Below are 20,481 nucleotides of genomic sequence, written 5' to 3'. Positions count from 1 at the left end.
CATAAGCAAGATGAGTTGGAGAACGTTAGACTGACAAGGATTTAGGAAATATGCTCCATTCCCAGTTCTGCCCTTGGCTTATGGGGCATCCTTGGGCAGCTCTTGCACCCTCTATGCTTTGCTCCATGTGTCTCTAGTTAATTTTCTCTGCTCTCCTGCCCTCTACACTGAGATTTCTCTCTTCTTAGTCTTTTATGCAGTTTATAAGAGGGTTATCATTACAAAACTGGCACACAGGGGCTGCACTTGAATTTCAGTCCATGCACTAAGAGAATAAAATAAAATATTTTCCCACAACAATGCAGGTGGATCAGGGAAATCACTGAACAAGGCACATAAAATCTGGGCAAACCCTGGGCACAGCCTTACAACACCTGCTTTGGTGAGCTGTGGTCACCATGGCACTGATATCTTTAGCTCTGTGATTTGAAGTGAACTCAGGGGTGCTGGGAGGATTTATTGCTGTTCTGCAGGAAGCAGGAATTCAGTCGGCACTGGCTCACTTACAGTTGGCTTAGTGTGCTTTTAAAGTCACAAATTACTGCTTCTGTAAAGCCCTTATTAAAGGGGTTTACAGAAACAACAGGAAAAAAGATTTCCAGAGTTCTCCAATATTAATTCAAGTCAAACATGTCATTAAATTCACTGAAAATTCATCTTTCATGTGAGACTGTTCCACTGTAAACATACTGTCTAAGCCTTCAGATTTCTTTTTAAAATCCCTAATAAGCCACTACATATGAGTAGAGGATTACTCCAGACAGACTAACCCATATTTGCCAGGGAGAATTCTTTGCCTTGCAGTGATTGTTTTGAATTTGAAAAGGGGTTAATCTTGTCTCATTTTTTTATCAGCACTTTTTTTCATCCTCTGATAGTGCTGAGTGTAGAAGCACAGTGACAAGTCCAAACCAAACCCCTTGGCTGTAATAACTTAAGAATAATTTTTACTGCCTAGAACTGCATCACCTTGAGTTACCAGTCATTCAGCTTGTGTGATGTTGGTGCTTTGGTGGGAATGCCAGGAGGTAAGGATTGGTATTGGGAGTTTAATTGGAAATACCATTCTTCCAACCATGAGCCAGCTTTGGGGAGCCCATTTGTCATCTCTTAGAGGGACCAAACCCTACAACCCCAAGTCTCTTGAGCTACTTGTGTACCTCTGAAATGGCAAAGCACTGCCCTGGTGTCCTGGCCCTGCTCCAGCCCAAATGATTTCGTGGCTCTCCCAGGTGAGACTCCTGTGCAGGATCTGTTCTGCCAGGTGGGCTCTGGGGGTTGAACTGAACCCACGTGTCCTGCTGGGGTCCCTGAGGATCCTGGATGAAATGACAGCTGGAGCCTCAGCAAGGATGTGCCTGTGAGGAGGATGGCAGGCACAGTGTCCATGTGCTGGAGCCTGCTGGTGGCTGCTGCTCCCGAGGAAAGCAGGTCCTGTAGCTTTCCTTTCCCAGGGCTCTGAGCTGAAGGTCTGGCTCTTCATGCCACAGTGGTGGAAAGCTACATTAATTGTTTATAAATAAATTGCTCTGACATCTACAGCAGAAAGCTATCTGACTTAACTAGACAAAATCATAGCAGAATGATAAAACCCAGAAAAATCTGAACAGATGCCTTCTCAAGCTTCTGTTCTGCTCCTGCTTTAGTTTCCTTACTTCTTCCTCCTCACTTATGCTGGTTTCCTTGGAGACACTGCTCCTTGGTTTGCCTGTCTAACGCTGACACTGTTTGACATTCATGTTTCAAGGAGGTATTTCCACCCCAAAGTGACAAATCAGGGGCAGATTTTGGAGGCAGATCCTTGTCACAAGGCATCCAAATGCAGAATGTGATGGTTCAGCCCTGGCTGGGGATGGGTCAGTCTCATCCCAGATCTGCAGCAGATGCTCTGTGTGGGCAATGAAGCTGTGCCCTAGTTTCTCCATCTGTTAATGTCAGTAATAATTGTTACACAAGTGGGGTGTAGGGTTGATTTAATTAATATTTATGAAGGAACATAAGATCCTTTCACGGGTGGTGCTATGGAGAAATTGTTAATTATGAATGATTATATATTTGTGTCTCTTCCTGAATGCCTAGAAGACTTGGACATATTGTTTAAGCACTCTCATTTTGCACTCCTTCAGTATTGAAGCCGATTGGGCCTATGGTATAGCTCTTTATTACTCTAAAAATACACTGAATTTAACTGCTATTGACTTCAGCATGAGCAAGGAATATAGGCTTAGCATCCACCTTTATTTGTAATAATTATATTGCCTAAGTAATCAATATCCTTTTATCACTTCATTATGTAATATTCTTCACATTCTATTTTTATCTCTGCCACGTCTTTCATGTAAAATAATTTACAAATGCAGGTCAATTTTAGGACTAAACCTTTCAAAAAAGAGGAGGGCAGGCAGGGAGTGGGCATATCCACCTTTGCCTTCTTCAAATGACAAACCCCCTGAATTTCTGAGAGATTAATGGGAGTTATCTTAAGTTTATTGGTGAAAAACTGGGCACACATAAAGGGAATATAATGAGCATAAAAGGTGGATTGAAAAAATCTGTGAGTAGCAGCAGATGATTTAATGTCTGTAGGTGCCCTGTCCATTGGGTACAGCCACTGCAGCTCATAACCTCCCCAACCAAAACCAAAAAAAGACAATACTTGATGGAGGCATATTAATAGTGCTTTTTACAGGTGATTTCTTTGCCATTCTCTGCATTCCTCCTGTTTCAGGAGCATTTTAAGCACAGATTTGACATAAGTCACATACTTGTTCCCTCAAAAAGAGGAAATCTACCTTTTTACCTTCCAAAAGAAGAGCAGACAGCAGCAGCCTGGGCTTGCTGAAGGACAAACACTCCACCTGTCCTGAGCCTGAAGGACATGGCCCTTAGTGAGACAGAACCTACCCAAATTTCAGCTGTGCCCCGCGGGGAGCAGTGCAGGGCTGTGGTTTGCTCTCTGCAGGGTTCACAGCAATTCTTCCTTTAAATCATTTCTCATCAGCCACCAGCAGCTCTGCAATTTCCAGCCCTCCAGGCAAAGCAGGCAGGTCACCAGGGCAAGGGAGGTCTTATGAGTCCAGGGACACTGGAGGGAAAAAAAAGCTTTTTTGCTGAGATGGGAATGGTATTTTATCACTTTTCAGGGCTTTAGTTTTAGACCAGGTTTACACTGGAACCAGAGTGGTTTAATAATGGGTGGGTGTTTTCATTACTAGCAAATAATTCTGATGCTGACATGATTACACCAGCAAAAAGTAATTTGACAATAAGCCTTATTTTCCTTGCTGAATGTGTACTAACTTGGCAGATAATCTCATTAATTAATTGAAGCTCTATTTACAGTTGATGGAGACAGACAGCTTGTAAGGGACACACCATCTAGTCCTTTCTAGTGCAGACAAGGCTCTGTAAAGCTGCATTTTTATTTATATACACATGCTGAATTGAAAATCGGGGCATCGCTTGTAAAGCCAAGTGTTCTATCCCTGGAGAAATGAATAGAAGGCAAAGCTTTGGCATCAGGAGGCTCCCTGTTTGTTTTGGGAAGGAAAACTGGCAGGGATCCCAATGCTAACTGAACATCTGAGGAAAAGACTGCTGGAAAGAATTATGTTGTGACGCAGACAGGGGAAAGCCAGGAAATTTGAAGCCAGAACAGAGACTCCTACCTTAACTCATTCTGGCATGGAAAAAATCATTGTGAAGTATTAACACCACAGCTTTGGGATGTGTATTTCCAAAAGGTGCTAGTATTTGAGTTCCCTGGGAGGAGGGAGTTTTCACCAACTCTTGGTGGTAGAGATTAGAGAGCTGCTGGGACAGGTGGGAGTGTTAAGCTTAAACCTGACTGAAGGAGGAGATAGGGCTCATCATTGTCACATCCATGTCTTTTTGTAACTGCCTTGGCAAGGTTATTTGGCCTGGGAGGGAACATGATGCTCCCCCATTATTGCCTCTGGAGAGCTGGAGGGACAAAGGAGCTTTTTTGTTTCCCCTCCAGCCAACTCTGTAGGCCATGAGATGCCGAGGCTTCCCTCCTGTTGTGAATTTGTGCTCTCAGTATTACAAAAGTCCATCTGTTTGTTGGGGTAACAGTTAAACTGCCATTAGGAGAGTGTAAGATATCACGGGCTGGTTAATGGGAAACCGTTTTGCAGATGGACTCACTGCTCTTCCCCTTTTGCAAACAGAAAATGCTTTGCCTTCTTCAGCTGCTGAAGGTGAGCGTGTGCTTTTATTTTGTTGCCTGTTTGCTCTTCAGGTACAGTGAAAGAGACAATGCCCCAAGCTGGGGTAGAACTCCCAGAGGAGAGGGCAGTCATGTTTGAGGCAAGAAGGCAAAGAGAAATCCCACCACCAGCAGGGAGGTGGGTGAATGGTGCTGTTAAAACTTCCCCAAAGGTGGCCAAAGCCTGGCCCACAGGGCAGAGCTTCAAAGCACGGTCATGCTGTAGGGCTGCCTTTTCCTGTTTTGTTTAACAGCTGCTAGGGAGGAGATGACCATGTTTTTTCTGTGCCCTCTCTGCTGGGAAGCATTCAGGGTAATCTGGAGTCACAGATGTTACAGAGGCCGGATCATTTCCTTTTTTTTTTTTTTTTTGAGCAGAAGAAGTCAAGGCATACTTTTTGGAAGAAATGGATGAAGGCAAAAGGCTAAAGTCAAGGCTGTGCTCTCATCACATGAGGGTAAAGCACCTCTCTTTGTTCATACACATAGCAAAATCTTGCCCTTACCTGGACTGGAGCAGGGCCAGCCTTTTGCTCTGAGTTCTTTCCAGGCAGGTGTGCAGCAGCACTCACCTGCCTGCAATGAGCAGAGTGCCCTTGGATCTCCAGGTACTTCCCATCCTGTGCAGATGGCTGGAAGTGGAAGCTGGGTCTCAGCAGCTCCCTGCCCATCTTCAGAGGCCAGTTCCCCCAGGATGAGCACCAGGACCTGGCTGGATGGCAGGAATGCTTGTCCTGAGCAGGGCCAGGTGGGATTTGTGCCACCAGTGTGTAACAGTGCTGTGAGCATGGGCAGCTCCTGTCACTGCACCTTTGTCAGAGCAGAGCTCAAGAGCATCCTCTTGGGTCAGAAGCATTTTGCCTCTCTCGTTTGATTGAAGTGCCAGCCAGTCAGATTAGCTCTGCTCCTACAGGGCACCAGCTTTTCTGTCTTAGCAGATAAACCTCTGCTGGCCAGATCACAGCGTCTCAAACCCCAGCACAACCTGCCAGAAGGCACCAAGGGCTCAGAGCAGCCCTGAGTTCAAAGGGGCACTTTGGGCTAAGAGCTCCCAGTGAGCCTGATCATGACTTCAGCCTGGGAGATGGGGACAGCAAGTGCCCCAGATGACCAGAGCAGGGCAAGGCTGCAGAGAGATAATTGGGTTTGTAGGTGCAGTCCTGGCTGCTGGCACAGCACAGGCAGCTCGTGTGCGTGGGGCAGTCAGAAAACGCTTTAATGTTTGGATTTTAAAAAATGAAACCACCATAATGCATGTCCCTAATAAAAGATAATATAGAGTGCAATAATAAAAGATAGTATAGAGTTGCAATAGCAACCCTATTGGCTTCTCTGGTTGCTAGCCCCATATTAGTGTATAATGCACACAGCTCCACATGCTGAGACCTGTCTGTGCACATAATTACAAGTTCTTGCATAAAGAACCTGTAATTGCTGCAGGTGCTTCTATTTTAACCCTGTCCTACAGTGTCTTAAATTCAATACAGAAGTCACCCCAGCTCAATTCTCATTCTTCACCTCATCTTGGGTCATCCCTTTTCTCCAGAAGCTCAAGAAACAGGGCAGGTTATTTGACATTGACATGCAACTGCTGTCCTAAGCATCAACTTTCCAAAAATCACATTCTTGGATACAGGTAGAGCACATGACATGCACTTTGTCTCCTTACAAACCGGTGGTGTTTTCATGCTCCAGTTTTTGGATTTGCAGGGGCCAGATCCTGTTGCTCAGGAGTGGGATGTGACCCTGGACAGGTCTGAAGCCCATGTGCTGTGCCCTGTTCTCCCTGTCCCTGCTGCAGGCAGGAGCTTGCTCAAGGTAATTCAGCAGGATTCCAGTGGGGGTGACACGAGTGCAGCTGCAATGCAGGAGAGGGGCCCAAATCTGCCCGGGTGCAGCCATGATTTCTGCTTGGCTGTCACACTTCAGAGCCTGTCAGGCCACAGTTTGGGTGCTGGATGTGCTGCCCCAGCTTTCTGCCATTCCACCCTGCTTTCAGATCCAGCTGCTCTCTTACTGTTGGTTTTCACACTCATTTTGTCACACTTTGTGCAATGTGACCACTAATTGGTGCAGCTAATTAACTGTTAAAAAACAGTGTCTTAATCTTCAGATCCAACTCATGGATCTGAGCAAAGCTTTCCTGAGGGAAAAAGGCAGCTACAGCTCTGACCACCCCAAACTCATTCATTAGAGCTGCACCTGGGAGATTCAGCTCCTCCCTTTATTCTCCCTTTGAGGGCCTCAAGCAATGTTTTTTGCTTAGTTGGACCTCAGGATGCCATTTAGTGGAAAGATGGCATTTTTCAAGTGTAGATGGGATGAATAAAATCAAATATTTGTTTCAGTTTGAACAAAAGCAATTTGTCTAATCAGACTGTCTTCCTCTGGCATCTATCCATGCAAATACAAACCACAAAGCAGCAAGGAACAGCTCTGGATTTTACACTGGAGTGCTTCCCTAAGAGGCTGAGTGTCCTGTTCAGTACAGGTTTCATTGAGTTCCCAGGGCTTGCTTTCTTTATTTAAGCATTGGTGCAACAGCAAAAAACTGCTGTTATGTTTCTTTTGAAGCCTGTAGAACATTCTTTGAGGAACTCTGAATCTTCAGAACTAGGGTTCTACGAATGTGTCCCCACAAAACCTGCTGTGCAGAGGGGATATGTAACACCACTGACCCAGCAGCTCTGGCTGCTCTGTGCCCACCCAGGACCAGCTGCTGGTAACCAGACCCTTGTTTTTCTCAGCCCAAGACCCCATTTCAGACAGACTTGTGTACAAGCTATAAATGATCAGGTCTTTTCTTTCACTTCCTTTTGTATAATGGCAGTCCTACTTTCCTTTGACAGTGCAGTAATTTAGAATCTGATTGTGGTTTAATGAAAATCCTGCTGTTCTTCTCCCTGGAATTTGAGAGTTGACATTACAAAGAAGTCCTTCCTTGACCTTTCCCTGTTAGCCACTCCTGGAAATTAAAGTGTCTATTTTAATGAGCTCAGAGGATTGGGGAGTTGCAAGAAAAGAAAAATCAACTTCAAAAATACCTAACCTCCTCTGGTGAATATGTCAGGACATGTTTTTAGATGCAGAGCTCTTACCTGAACAGGCTTGTTCTCTCCTCATTCTGTGGCTTCTCAGCTGAGCCGTTTCCTGGCTCCAGCCTGTGCTTTATGATGCAAGGCCATGTTGACTTTGCATGAGGCTTGTTGCAATGTATAGAGCAGATTTGTAAATCTCCCCAGCCTTTGCTCCCCCCATCACTTCTGCAGTCCAGTCCAGCTGGCAAACCAGGGTGACTTGCCTCTGTGTGTGTGTATAAATACATATAAGACTGAATATAATACATAAGAATATATAATGATATAAAAACATCTCTGCAAGGCTTCCAGGAGCTGTGTCTATCCTGGCAGGGCCATCCTAGAAGTGAAGTGGAAGAAAAGGAGCTACATAGAAATGACTGAGAATGGAAAGAGTTCAGAAAATGCTGGGTTTGGGGCTCTCCTCTGCTTGACCCTGTGGGTCCCCTTCTTTGTCATGTGGGTCTGAACTGAGCCCAGTGCAGGTTTGAAATTTGGGTGATGTGGAGACAGAGCCCAGCAGCTGCAGCACTCACCCTGCATGGGACAGGATTTCTGCCTTAGAGCCAGAGTGATGCTGCTCGGGGAGTGGTTTGGGACTATGTACCCACAGGCTTCAGGAGTTTGTAAATGCAAACAAAATATTTGTCAGCGGTTGATGAAACTCAGATGTTTTTGGGTTTTTTTTGGTTTTTTGTTTTTTTTTGTTTTTTTACCAAAAAGCTTCAAAACTGGCCAGGTATCTTGTTGCCTTCAAGGTTATTGAAAAATTTCTTTATGTTATCCTTTTTGTTGGGCGAGATGATTTCTTCCAGAACCAATGTTATGGGGTCAATCAGATTTCAAGCCCAACCTCATGGGTATGGAATTGCTCCTCTTTTACCTACCTGAGTGTCTGATTAGAAATTCAGTTTGCTTTCACAGCTAAAGGAGAGGGTTGGGTACCTCCAGAGGAAATTCAGCTCTCAGGTGTATTTTTTTTCCCCTGAGGTAAGAAGACATTTCATTTGGGTTCAGTGAAAAAACCACAGGTTTGGTCTCTACTGTGTATTTTGGGTTTCTGGTCCTGGAGGTGGTGTAAGCACAGCTATGGAAGATCCTCTGCAGCTCCATGCCTTAGAACAAGGTTTGCTGTGTGAAAAATTAGAATTTGTATAGGTTTGAAAGCTGTATAAATAATAGTGGTTTTTTAGTACTACACCAGGGCTATCTTGCATACATATTTATTTAGTAGTAAGACCAAAAGCTTGGAAGAGAACTGTGTTTGCAAAGGGCTGTGATGGCAAAGGTTTCCTTCCCATGTCCGTGTGCAGCACAAAATGGAAGTAGATATATAATGGAAACTATGTAGGAAAGGTAATTTATTCTATCAATGTCAAATACCCACACAAACCAGTCTGGCTTGATATTTATATTTGCAGAGTTTATTAGCACAAAATAAAAAAATAAACCATAGTGAACATAAAATAAACCGCACTGGCATATGGGAAGAGTGTCACCAAAGCCGTCCTTGCTGCTGCTTTAGTTCACTTATCCAACACTGGTGCTGAGCACTCCCAGACCAGCCCTGAACAGTTTGGCTTTGAGGTGAGTCAAGGAGGAAATGACAGGGATTGTTGGTTGGGAAATCAGGGTAAAATCTGGATCAGCCATATGTAAACATGGATGTGGTTATGGATGAATGTGCAAATACGAAATACCCTCAGGCTTTAAATCATGAGAGTCTTGCAGTGATGCTGCCCCAGGCCAGGATTGCTCTGCAGGGCAGCACCTACCATCAGCCAAGGGCTTCTTTGATTGAGGATGGCTTTTTCCTACACTGGTTTTATCCCATTTTGAATTTAAAAAAAGAGATGAGCTTCACTGCCTCACCTACAGGACAGCAGAAGATAGGGCTCACTCCTTCAGTGCTGCCTCAAGTCCCAGTGTAAGGAAAGTGATTGCAATTTCCTTGATCCTGTAAGAAAAAGTTTACTATAGCTGATGGTGTCTCACTGTGGTCTCTCCTGGGAACTGGGTGGTATTTTCTCAAGTGGAATGGTTAGTGGATACCAGCTTTGCCACTATAAAATGAGGAAAGCAGCTGTAGTTTTTGCAGTCAGGTAAATCCTAAGCCTGAGCACGGTCATGCCTGAGTAGAGACCAGTGCTGTGCTCACCTGGCTGTGACACAGTACAAACTGGACATGCCCCATCTCCCCAGGGATTTTACAGCTATGGAGCTGAGGCACATTCATCATCCTGCCATCAAAACAAACCTTTCTCCTGCACTGAGGACAAAGCTGCTATGGAGCTGGACTCAGAGCTGGAATAACAGGGGCTGTGTGAGGTCAGGGTGGAGGTGAGCTGGCTCAGCGCCCTGGGCAGGCACGCAGAGTGGCTGCCCACATTCCCACAGGCTTAGCTCAGGCTGTGGCCCCTGCTAGCATGCCCATTTTTGCCAACAAATATGAGCAGCTTTGCCACCTCCTCTGTGCGACTGTTGGCAGCAGGACGGGCATTGTCCCATTCCCCTCCAAGCTGGGAACTGTGCAGAAATTCCCAGCTGGAGTAGACACATCTTCTCCAACCCTCCTCCAGCAAACCCTTGCTGCAGTGGGTAAATTGTGATCAAAGCAGAGACTCCAAGCTGCTTGGCCTGGGTTTTCATATTTGAGGATAAAAAGCAGTATCTGGGATTTAAAGCTGTGCAGCTAATCAGCTGGAATTAATGTCCAGAGAGCAGCCCTGGCTGCACTGGAGTCACAGCTCCCAAGAGAGGCTGAAGATCTGCCCTCCAAGCCAGTCAGAAGAGCTGGGTCACTCCTGCCAGGCTGTGTTCAGTCTTGAGGGCAGGACTGCTTTTGGAGGCAGCCACATTCATCACCCACAGCAAAATTTAATGAACAGCCAATCTTTTTTGGCAGCTTTTTATTGCAGGGAGGGCAGAGGGTTTATGTTAACTGGATTTGTGAAGGCAGTTGTACAAATATTTGTTCTCTGCTCCTTAGCAGCAAAGGGATGAGTACAAACAACATACCCATTTAAGGTCCCACTCATTTGTCACAAAAGAATTGATCCAATTTTGGCTGTGTTATGGGCCTCCAGTTTGCTCTGCAGCTTGTGTAAGGTGTAGCTCAGCCCCACTCCATAGCCTGAACAGAGGCAAAGGCATGACAGAGCAATGCTGCAAGGATGGAAATCCTCCTGCACAGGGAAAAGCTTTGGCCTGGGAAGTGGCTGTAAAAAGAGCACCTTTTGGATCTGCAGTCAGTGGTACGACACCATCTATACCTCAGGTTATCTCAAGCATCCATCTGCTCCCTGGGAAGGCAGGATCAAGCCATGGTTGTTTGCTCAGTGAGGCAGTTCCCTTCTGCAGGCACTGCAGCAGGTGATTTGCTCTTACTGTAGAGAAAGAAAATTCTAAAGACAAAAAAAAAAATCACGGGAAAATTTTAGCATGTGGATTCAGTGCCCAGGTTAGATTAGGGCTGCTCTGTAAATGACTAAGGATCAGATCAGATTATTAAGACTTCAGTGTGTAAGACCTCTCCCCCCAGCTTGGATTAAACCCTATGCCACACACAGAAAAATGAAATATTGAGTAGCTACTCCCAAAGTGAACATAGTCCATTCAGTTGTGTGATTTTTCCCACAGGAAAAATGTTTGATTATGGCATTAAATGGTGTGCAATATTAGACAGAGACAGGCTAAGACAGACTTGAATTTTGGTGCTCCCTATTATTAAGGTCTTTGATTTTGCAACTTCAGTACTACTCTTATAAGTGGAGAGATTTTGTGCTTGAAAGTGTTTAATTTTAAACCCCTCCTCATGCTGTGGAGAATAGGTCTCTGCTGTATAGAAAAGCTGGGAGAAAAGGAGCAGCTTGAACAAACTACCTTGGATTATTCCAAAACCATTTATCCTTGATTCCCTTTAGTGATCTCATATTGGACTTTTATCATCACTGTAATTTGATATTAATATTTTTAAATTAAAGTGCAGGAAGATTTCTGGCAGTTGTTTTTGGTAGGTTCCCATTAATGTCTACTTAACTGAAGACAGAAAGAGTCAAGCACACATTTAATTATGGAGATGTCTGCATGACAGCATAAAATCTCAGATGAAAAAGAAACACTTTTAATATGAATAATCATCAGACTTAAAAGTCTCAGTCATCTTTAAATAGCAATATATTGATGACTAAAAGCAGCTCTAATGTGTCATGCATTATACAGCCTGGAGTTTAACAAGCATTTATTTTAACCTTCCATGTTGCAGGAGTTGCAAGCGGGGGCACAGCCTACGGCTCAGTTTGTGTGGGATTAATGTCACCATCCAAAAATTGAGCCTTTGCCCCCCGTCAAAACTCAAGAACAAAAGGGAAGAGATTAATTCCTCCAGAGTATCTCCTCCCCTCTGCTAAGGGGCATCTTTCCTCAAAGGAAGCATTTTCCTTCTTGTCTCTAAGGGCACAGAGGAGCTTTTAAATGGTTAATGTTAGTGCAAATGTACCCAGTACAGGTCTACTGCCAAAATATGGGAATCTGGACTTCCACTGAAAAACTGAAAATGCCTTTATAGATTTTTGGATAGAGATTTTGTCATTTTGACTGAACCTCCACAGAGGTTTTTCTGAGGGCCAGGTTGCTAATAGCTTTGGGGTTGTTTTCTAGAATTTAAGTAAAATGCTATTACAAGACTCCTGTAAAGTTCCAAAGAATTGGAGGCAGTAGAGAAGCCACCATTCCTATTTCTATGAGATGTGAGGCTGTTTGAATGAGCCTTGGGCAGTTGGTAGGAGCAGGACAGGGCACAGCTGCCAGCAGGGTCAGCCGAGGGCAGATGCCACCACGGTGGTTTGTTGGGGACACAAGCAGCCCTGTGCCCTCCCCAGCCCCACTCTCACACCAGGGCTGTATCTTACCCTGTAATTTATAAAACTGATCCTGCAGAAACCATACAGAAAGGAGGAGAGTGCTGTGACCTCAGCCCGGAGGAACAGCCTGAGCACAGCACAGGAATTCCTGGGCTTTGATCCGCTGCCAGCACCGCGGCCCCAGTGCCGGGGAAGCTGCTGAGGACACAGAGTTTGAAAGCATGGCCTTCCTCCAAGGCTCTGCATTCTGTTCCCAAAAATGTGGCCTTGCAATTTAGCACCCACAAGCAACAGATAAGAGGTTGTAATGCTCAGTGCAGCAGAACAAGGTTAGGTCCTGGTGAGGATCCCCACTCCCCTCTGTGGACAGCCAGGAACAGCTCAGAAGTGACAGCCCCGGGGAAGGAAAAGTTTCTGGAAAGACATGAGCTGTGCCCACAAAAATCTCCATTTCAGCTCTTCATCAGGGGCATTGTCTGTTTATTTATTGATTTTCTTCAACCAGCCTCTCCTTATAAATATTGCTACTGAGCCTCAAGACCCAGGAATCTGGAGGACAGGAATTTGCTGTCTGACAGATTTTAAAAACAAGTTGAGGGACTCCTGTGCCCCCTCTGGATTGTTTTTGCCCAATCGCTTTCCAAATGGCTCCTAAAAATTTCCCAAGTATAAGGGGATTTTTTGCCTTTAGTCCTTCCAGCAATTATGTGAGGGGTCAGAGTTTCATTTGTGTGAGACCAATCCTCAGAGCATTCCCAATATCACTGGAATGCTGTAGACTTTCATCCACCACAGGAGGAAGAGAAGTCAGGTCAGAGTCTGTCTGAAAACTCATCCCTGCCATCGAAGATAACACAATGTATAACTCTGACTCAAGGACAGACAGAACTAAGTGGATGATGGATGTGAGGCCTCACAAAGCTTGCCAGCAGCAGTAACACTTGTTTTGCAATCACTGTTTGGAGCAGAGTAGACAAATTTGCACTGAAATCAAACTTCTTGATGTCTCTGTTTCTTGCAAGTCCTCTGACCTCTCAGCAACTTGGCCTGACCACCAGCAACTAAATGATATATCCCAAGAATTTCCTGCTGTTCAGAAGGGACGTGGTGAAACAGAACTCCCTTTACTCTTTGTAACACACCATAACCAAGAAACAGAACATTTTGACTTTTGTCCTTAAATAACAGATATTATTTCTGCAGAAACACTGCAGAAATAGTCTCTAAACTTATCAGGGGAATTGCAAGTTAGACAATCACTCAGATCCTCTTGTCCCTGCCAGGCACTCTGCTCCCTCTTCCCAAGGTTAACAAGCATTATTCAAACTGGGAGATACAGTAGGGACAGTGTGTCTGATGTTTGTTGGGCTATATTAAAGAACATGTTCATTTTGCTTCTGAAAAATATTTGTAAATATTTGCAAGCAATAGAGAAAAATTGATTCATATTTTATTAAGTCTGTTTACAAAACCTAGAAGACCTGAGACAACTCTGTGTGTTGGAGTACAGATGTTTTCTCCCTCTCCAAGTGTACTTAGGATAAATACATTTAAAATAAGTAACACTGAGAGGCTGTCAGCTGGCTGGCAGGAAGGGCAGGCTGAGTTCACAGCCCTGTGCAGCCCCTGCCAGCGAGGCTGAGCTCCTGTGCAGATGATGCTTCATGACCTGCACAGGGCAATCAGGCCCTTCAGTTTCACTGACTTACACTCACCTTGATCTTTCTCTCCTAAATTTGTTTTGGTTTTTTTTTTTTAATATTAAACTAAGTAGCATTTGAAACTGAGAGACTATCCAACCAGAGTTAAATTTCAACCATTCAACAACTGACAAGAAATCAATCTGTTTTCTTTTGCTAAATATGTTTAAAATCTCTAAGCAGTCCAAATGGGATGTAGGAATCATTTCCTCTCAGATGACAAATGACAGGCTAAATTCCACCCACTGTTCACTCTGGCCTGACCTAGGGCTGATAGGAAACAAGGAGCGTCCTTCCGTTAGCTTAAATGGATTTTGTGTCAGCCCCATTAAGTAACAGCTTATTTCCCTTCATTGATTGTGATGTCAAAGATAAGGAATTAAGACTGATTGGCACATTAACAGTGGATAGCAGACATTCACAGAATAAAATCCCAGTGACAGGGAGAAGAAAGGAGGGGAAAGGATTTTGCAGGTCAATGTTACAAACATCAGTTAAAGATGGTCCACTGTGGACCAGGATTTAAATACAGAGCTGCTTTATTTTGGCTTTGGTAGAAGGGTGAACATTTTTCATTTACTTCTGAAAATGGAAGAATTTGGAGATATATTAAAATATTGGGTCCAAAGAGAAATAATTTAGTTCTGCATGGGTAACACATGCTAAAAAGGTCTTCGAAAGCCTCCATTTCTGGGTGCTAAAATCCTACATCTGAGAGTGGGCAAAAAAGGTCTTTTTTTCCCCAAGGATGGGTACAGCTGGGGCTTTTCTTTGCAGGCCACAATTATGAGACAACTGGAGGATGGGGTGAGAGACTTCATCTGTTAGGATCTAATGACACTGAGAGGATATACTGTTACCATACAGTACAGTAATTATTTATTCTCTCTTGCAGACTTTCTAAAGGCAGACTAGAACACAGATCCTCATGACTCTTGTCCCTTTGGTTTAAGAAACTCAGCTGTGATTTTTCAGGTGTTCTCCAGTCTGAAGCTGAAGGCAATGGCAGCTGCTTAGCTCCTGAGTCAGGTTGTCCTGATTTGGCCTTTCATATAGAATTCTCTTTATGAGTGAATTTTACCTTTAATAACTTGCTCTTTGGCTGTCAGCCAAAATTCCATACTGATTTCTGCTAGAGAAACTGATAGATGTTCCAAGGGCTGTGGGCCACCATCTTTTTTATGGTACAATTACTAAAAGCCAAACCCTTCTCACATTTTTTATTTCTAAAAAAGCCTTGAAATCTGGCACCTTTATGACTAAAGCCTCCCAAAGGAAGCACTACAGAATCAATATCTGAAAGCAGGATGCTTCTGCATTTTTTGAAGTAAAAGTTCTCTGCAGTCATTAACAGACTTGATTCATCTGATGACTCAGAATTTGTGCAGCTGGTCCAAGGCCAATTCAGAGACTGAAAAGTGCTGCTTTTCTCTCCTTCTCTAAAGAAGTGATCTTTTCTCAGCTACGTGAAGAAGCACCTCCTGCCCTCATGTCAGCTTCTTCATTTAAGGAGAAGGTTATATTCAGAACATGCAACAGCATAGAATTTGATTGAGAAGATGAATTTATATAAAATTTGGCCTTCATCAGTTTTCCCAATAAGAATTTTGAAATCTTTGAAATCTCCTTTTGTTTACTGGAGATGCAATACATGGTAGGACTATTGCAATACACAGGCTGAATAGAAGAACAGACTGTGAAGATAGAACAAATAGAACAGACTGTGAAATAATGTTTCTCCATTATTTTACTGTAATTAAACTTCATTAGTCACATAGATAATCGTATTATAATTTCATGTTTGTCTCATGTTTTCAGGAGCTTCATGCTTATTGATTTGAAGTTCTTGAATCAGATACATTCTCTTTACATTTTGGTTCAAGTTTTTTAAACAATCAGAGCTTACATTTTCTATGATGCATTTAGGTTTTATTTTCATTATAAAATTCCAGTCTCACGTGAGATTTTAAATGTTAGTAATTCAGCCATTGGTTTTGAAGGGGTTCAATGGCTCCATTCACTGATGATTTAAATAGTCAATTTTCAATCATCACTCTTTTGAGAGTTTATAGCTGTGCTAGTCCTTTCCCATTAAAAGCTGTCACAGTAAAGATTCTTATCAACTAGAAGTACTTCGATTTTATTCCCCATGGTAACTGTTTATTATCCTCACAAAATCTTGTGGGTTTGTGGGACATGAAAAATACACTTTCCTCAGAAATAGTGACAGAAGAGAAACCTTCATCAGAATTTGACATTTCATTATCCAGACTAATGTAATCTAATACAAGGCCCATCCCTCTAAAATGCCTTGTTTCACTTGCAAGTCTTTCCACGATGTGAGTAGCAATGCTGTAATCCCATTTCAGGTTTAGTGCTGGCAGCAAGAGCTGGGCCATCAGGTAGATGTTTACATTTCAACATTTCCTGCTCTAAGTGGCTGTCTATGCCAAGGAGCAAGCCCTTCTTCGATACCTGTGTCACCCTGGAAAAGTTGTCCAGGCCAGAACTAATTCCATTAGTGCTTGGAAAGCTATTTATAAGCCTGCCTTCAGTGGGATGACCTTATTAATTAGATTGGGGGAAGGCTGAGGGAGGGAGAGATGCTCATTTCACAAGACCATTGACATGCATTTCCAAAAGCAATGCCTCTCCTTCACACTATGCTCAAAAAGACTGTAAATAAAGCAGAAATCTGGGTCAGTTTGCAGCAAGAAAAAAAAAAGCTGTATCCATGCTGTCTGCAGGACACAAAGCATAAACTTTTCTCAGGGTAGTTCTGCTGCCACATGTCCTTGAACACGCTAACAAAGCCCAAACCCTGTGTTCTCTAAATCCAAGAAAAGGAAAGAGCTTTAATGGTAAAGCTTCTAAACCAAACCTTAATGAAACCACCACCTTCCTCCATTACCATGCACACCCCTAAGATCAGGAAGGCTAAATCCTCATATTCTGTTTGCTATAAAATCAAAAGAAAGCAGAAGGGTACTTTTCTCCCCCTTATTTACCCCAAATGCTTGATTTACTCTCCAGTGTATACTGGGAGTGGAGTTTCACCTGCCAAACCCATTTCCTGTGCCTCACCAAGCTGTGCTGCTCTGCTCCCTCCCCACTGCATTTAATTGGCTCCCTGAGCCATGGTGTCCTGCTCTCCTGCCTCTGCAGCCAGCCCATCACCACTGCCAGCTCCAAAAAGTGGGTAGCTGGGAGCATTAGCTGTGTCTTGTCACAAAATAAATAATTTTGGCAACTGAGGAACTGCTTCTCTGTTATCTGTTTAACAGATCAAGGGACTGGTTATTGTGCAGGCTTGTAATAAGAACTCATCTGTGCCAAGTGGCCAAGAGAAACTCAGCTTTTGTGCAGGATGTTTACTTTTATCAATATAACCTCCTGACAGAATCTATTCACCTCTGGCATCCCAGTGGCAATTACATTTTTCATCTTGGGTGGGGAAAAGGAAGCTTTCAGAGCCTGCCTATTCATTTGATGGATTTGTACAACCCAGGACAATTTTGCAATGCAGAGAAAACTACAGACCCTAATTGTGTGTCCCTCTTTGCATAATCCTGTACAGATATTCAATGTCTCAGAATTCAGTATGTCTTTATATGACAGTTCATCAGTAGTCCAGGAGTTTAAACTCCTCCACCTCTAGACAAGTAGAGAGTGCTTGTGAAGGGCAGGCAGGAGATTGTACATGGGTACAAATTGACCTAAAAATAATAAGGGCAAACCACACAGCTCATGTACTCCTGAGTGTCAAGAATTGTAATTAGTAACAGATTTGCTATGCAAACACCTATGAGGTACCAAATGGGTGTCTACTGGGTATCAGACTGGGATTGCCTGGTTCATTTTGGAAACTCATTTTACAAATACCTTACAGAACTGAAGTCTCTTTGTCCCATGAAAAAATAATAGGTTAAATGTCTTATTAATCAGCTGTCCATGCTTAGTATGTTGCTCCTTCCAAGCACACTACATGACTGGGCCCCACCACAGGGATGCATTCAGTAAGAAAAGTTCTCTCATTCTTCTTCTAACCCTGACTCATTTATTAAAATGCATTTCTGGCTGAGTGCACAATGACATATTTCTAGTCCTAAGAATGTTTTTAATCAAAACTACTTAAGGTATTTGAAGGTTCTGTTTTTTCTTACTTTATAAATAAGAGTAACCAAATTAACAAGGTTTTTGCTTCCTTAATCTTGTATGCTGAATGCCAATTTTTAGGATTTAGACTTAATGGTTCCTTGGTCCATAATAAGGGGTTTCTTTTATTACCATGTTTTTAGGGCACTCTGAGTCATTCTATCATCAAAAACAATTACAGAGATGAGTTCAACAAGAGTCACTGGTACTAAAAATATGTTATTGGTGAGGACTGCTCTACCAATACCTGTGCTGAGTAATTTAGCGCTCTCCTTAACAGACACTGACTTCCAGTAAAAAAATCTTCCAGTTTCATCAGCACTGTCATGATGGTTGGGGCATTCTTAACCTGGTTCCACTCAGTCAAGCTTCATGATATGAATGTTCTTATTCTCATTCAAAGTAAACAAGTCTGAACAGTTGTTTGTTTTATTTTTTTACTGTATCTTGAATTTGTATATCTTTGATGCTCCAGCAACAGGAAGTTACTGGTTTGAGATCTGTATCCACAGAACAAAGGTGGAAAAACAGGCTTTGAAAACTGTGAGGAGAAAAACTCTGATATATTTGTGAGTAGAATCTAGATCAAATGTACAAGGCAGCAGGAAAGGAAATGAAAATGACAGTGGCTTGGGAGAAGGCAGAAGAAAGAGTCAAAGAGGAGCAGAGGGAATGAGAGGAGATGGAGACAAGATGCAACACCTCTGTGTGCACCTTTGAAGGGGTCAGTGCACTCATTTTACAGGGGTCAGCCCAGTTTTTTGCCATAACCACAAAGCAGCCAGCCTTCCAGTCATGGTGTACACATCACAGGTTCCAGAACGTTTCTACACCCTGAAAGTGCAAATTACTGGGGAGTTGCAGAGGAATGCAAGGATGGGTGTGTGGTACTGAGCAGGAAGGCAGCTGCATCACCACAAGCCCTACCTCAATATAAAGTCAGGATATTGGGATACTGCTGGCACTTCTGCTGTTGAAATGCAGCTGTGTGCAGGTCTGAGCTCTTCAGCAGCGCCCTCAAACTTTGCTCCTTTTGGGTTAACAGATAACATAGGCAATATGAAACTTAATTACCAGGGACACTGCTAAACCGGATGACAGATTATACCAACATATTAACAGTGATACCTCACTGAGATTAATGGGAGTATTTCTCAGGGAACTAGCTCGGCTCTGCATTTCAGGAGTTCTCCTTCCCAGCATCAAGCTCTGCCCTCCTTTTTCAGAAAAACTGAGCAGCTGTCTCCAGAAGTCTTCTGGCCCAACCTCACCTGTCCTAGCAGCAACCAAGCCCCTGTTGGAGAACAAAATCTGAAATTTGTATCAGTAGAGTTTATTCTTTACTAGAACTACAGAAACTGAGGGGCAAGTCTTGCCATAGCAGTTTACGAAACTGTTACCACCTAATTCTTTGCTCACTGCTGGCACCAGGGAACAGTTGGGAAAGGGGACCAAGAGCCATGCACAGTCAGATTGAGCCTGACATGCAGCCAAGCTGTGACACTCACACTTCCCTGTGCTGGAGGTGGTTACCTGGCAGAGGTGACACATTTAGCTTAGGAGATGACTTAGAAACCATGGCACAGCTGCCAGCAGATCCTGTCTGCATCAGTCCTGCCATGAAAGATGTTGACACTGAGTATGGTTTAAACCCGTGGTTTGCCTTGGTGTGCCTCTACTAATCGCTTTTGTTGAGGGCTGGAACTGTTCAAAATCCCACTGTAAACAAGATATTAGATTAGAAGAATAGTGTAAATAGAATTCTAATAATGATAATATTAATATTCTCCTAATTAATCATCTGATTTGTACTGTACAAGGCAACACCACATCCATCTTACAGAAACATGCTTGGCATGATCCCTTCACTTACTGAAATAACCCTTGCTTGGCAAAGTTAGGTTTGAGTAGGTAAGATTAGAGCATGGAGTTGGGGGAGCCCCGCCAGCCAATTCATCTCTGCCAAGCAGTCTGGCCACTGGAATCTCGATTTGGAGAGCAGTAAATGATCCCATGTGCAGGTTTATGAGACAGCACAGCCACATAAAGGCGTTTTGCTGTGCTCTCCTGTGCCACGCCGGGATGGATCCCACGGGCGGGTGGCTGAAGTCACCCGGGTCAGCCTGTGCGGAATCGCTCGCAGAAAGGCTCCTACAGCTCCCACACTGGAAGAGGAAGCGTGTTGCCGCCGCCAAGCCCTCCTCTCTGACGAACGAGCTGAGACAATGGCGATTAAATCGCTGTCCCCCGGTGCTGCTCCATCCCCTGCGGGACGAGCTGCACCGGGCCCTGCGCACCGCCAGCCCGGCACCGCCACCCACGGCCTGCCGGAACCCTCGGGAGCCGGGCCGCCCTCGGGAGCCGGGCCGCGGCTGCCGCCCTCACCCGGGCACTCCCCCAGCGCCATTCCCCGCTCCCACCCCGGCGCTCCCCGTTCCCACCTGGCAGCGGCGATGCCG

General features: G+C 44.0%; 1 long non-coding RNA gene across 1 annotated transcript; it reads right to left on the bottom strand.

Moving 5' to 3' along the window:
* Positions 1-8,742: 8,742 nt before the first annotated feature.
* LOC120505440 lies at positions 8,743-20,455 on the bottom strand. The gene is made up of 3 exons (XR_005628230.1): positions 19,151-20,455; positions 18,950-19,052; positions 8,743-18,856 (listed from the first exon to the last, which is right to left on the bottom strand). It is a non-coding gene; the product is annotated as an uncharacterized LOC120505440 (long non-coding RNA).
* Between the last annotated feature and the right edge of the window lie 26 nt (positions 20,456-20,481).

Source organism: Passer montanus, unplaced genomic scaffold (genome assembly GCF_014805655.1).
Source record: "Passer montanus isolate IOZ18808 unplaced genomic scaffold, ASM1480565v1 scaffold35, whole genome shotgun sequence".
NCBI lineage: Eukaryota > Metazoa > Chordata > Aves > Passeriformes > Passeridae > Passer > Passer montanus.
The sequence above is the reverse complement of the archived record's forward strand: the minus strand, read 5'-3'. Positions and strand labels throughout refer to the sequence as shown.